The sequence below is a fragment of the Schistocerca gregaria genome, unplaced genomic scaffold (genome assembly GCF_023897955.1).
Source record: "Schistocerca gregaria isolate iqSchGreg1 unplaced genomic scaffold, iqSchGreg1.2 ptg000623l, whole genome shotgun sequence".
NCBI lineage: Eukaryota > Metazoa > Arthropoda > Insecta > Orthoptera > Acrididae > Schistocerca > Schistocerca gregaria.
Genome location: NW_026062011.1, coordinates 647,501 through 650,000, shown reverse-complemented (window position 1 = coordinate 650,000; position 2,500 = coordinate 647,501).

Below are 2,500 nucleotides of genomic sequence, written 5' to 3'. Positions count from 1 at the left end.
ACTTGGGTGCAGAAGCGAACTCTCCCAGCACAGCGCACGCGCCAACACGTCCGCAGAGCTGCGATACAAACCACCTGCGAAAACCGCTGGGGGCGACCGAGCAGCAGACGGCGTCGCGACGCCGAGTGCCGGGCGGCGGCGCATCCTCAACGCACACAGTCCGCAATCGGACCAGCACACTGCAGATGTCCACCGCGCTTCGCACCGGGCTCGGCAGAACCCACTTTGGCCGCCTGGCGCCGCGCGCCGGGTGCGCCGGCGCGTAGCTGGGACGCCAGCCGGGCCCGTCGGCCGGCGCTCCTGCCACTGGGCGCCCCCCACCAGCCGCTCACGCAGCGCGCGGCCAGCACGCCGCGCGGCCCCCCCTCACCGGCCGGGGACTGTCCCACCAAGCCACAGCCTCGTATCGCTTCATACCCACATGGCCAACTCAGGTTCGGGGGCATGGCGGGTACCGCCGAAACAACCGGTTCACAGATGTACCGATCGTCGCTATCACCGATGCACCTGCAGCGCGAACAACCGCTCAACAACTGATTTCCAGTTCATTTGCGGATCTTTGGCAGCAAACGTATACGTCAATCAACATTTGCGAAATCTACGATTCTGGCATGCCTGCATGTTATGTGTCACGACACGCTACATCAGCCCATATACACACTACGGCACGTACACGAGAGAACACGTGGAAGATGGTCCGCGCACGTGTGCAATGTCCCTTGCGCGGTCGACTGTCAACCGGCCTCTGTAGCATGTCGCAGATGTGGAACGCGGTCCACCGTGGTATCATGTTGTGTGGGGCAATACGATTAAATAGGAAAACCCTCGTCGCTACATCAACAGACGGCTCACGCTGATTCCCGGCAGAGGGAGGGGGGGGGGGGGCCAACATGCAATACTTTCGTCCGTACCTACCACATGTCTCTACGGCGTACAACAGTGCAATCTCGCTGTAATGGGGAGACGAGACAAGTAGCATCGTGCACAACATATGGCCCTTATGATTCGCCATTGTAGGGCGCAGCCGGTGTACGGTCAAGCATGTGCCACATTATGTCACTCAGTACGTAACGACGGATGATCAGTGTGGGTTACGCGTACATCAGCGGACAGTCCACACAGGCCGTACCACAACGTACACTGACTGCATCGACAACCAAATGCAACTGAACAGCTGCAAGGCTCATTTCACAAACAAACGCCTGACCGACCAGCTTGGAAGGGCAGGAGGGGAGGGCGATATTCGTTCTGTAGCGTTACACCCTTCCAGTGGTTAGCGGGACTGTGTAGAAAGTACGCAACACTCGAAAGACATTTACGTGAGGGTACGCACCATGGCATCGAGAAATACACATGACACCAGAGGATCCAAGCAGTGAACTATGTTCAGAGGGTTGCTGTTAGGCAAAGCTACATTCCTGTGACGTTACATGTGACAGTTAAGGTGCAGTGTAAGTTAGGTTAAGGTGCAGTGTAAGTTAGGTTAAGGTGCAGTGTAAGTTAGGTTAAGGTGCAGTGTAAGTTAGGTTAAGGTGCAGTGTAAGTTAGGTTAAGGTGCAGTGTAACTTAGGTTAAGGTGCAGTGTAACTTAGGTTAAGGTGCAGTGTAACTTAGGTTAAGGTGCAGTGTAACTTAGGTTAAGGTGCAGTGTAACTTAGGTTAAGGTGCAGTGTAACTTAGGTTAAGGTGCAGTGTAAGTTAGGTTAAGGTGCAGTGTAACTTAGGTTAAGGTGCAGTGTAACTTAGGTTAAGGTGCAGTGTAAGTTAGGTTAAGGTGCAGTGTAAGTTAGGTTAAGGTGCAGTGTAACTTAGGTTAAGGTGCAGTGTAAGTTAGGTTAAGGTGCAGTGTAACTTAGGTTAAGGTGCAGTGTAACTTAGGTTAAGGTGCAGTGTAACTTAGGTTAAGGTGCAGTGTAAGTTAGGTTAAGGTGCAGTGTAACTTAGGTTAAGGTGCAGTGTAACTTAGGTTAAGGTGCAGTGTAACTTAGGTTAAGGTGCAGTGTAACTTAGGTTAAGGTGCAGCGTAACTTAGGTTAAGGTGCAGCGTAACTTAGGTTAAGGTGCAGCGTAACTTAGGTTAAGGTGCAGCGTAACTTAGGTTAAGGTGCAGCGTAACTTAGGTTAAGGTGCAGCGTAACTTAGGTTAAGGTGCAGCGTAACTTAGGTTAAGGTGCAGCGTAACTTAGGTTAAGGTGCAGCGTAACTTAGGTTAAGGTGCAGCGTAACTTAGGTTAAGGTGCAGCGTAACTTAGGTTAGGGGCCAACGTGGGTTAGGTTAGGGGCCAACGTGGGTTAGGTTAGGGGCCAACGTGGGTTAGGTTAGGGGCCAACGTGGGTTAGGTTAGGGGCCAGCGTGGGTTAGGTTAGGGGCCAACGTGGGTTAGGTTAGGGGCCAACGTGGGTTAGGTTAGGGGCCAACGTGGGTTAGGTTAAGGGCCAACGTGGGTTAGGTTAAGGGCCAACGTGGGTTAGGTTAAGGGCCAACGTGGGTTAGGTTAAG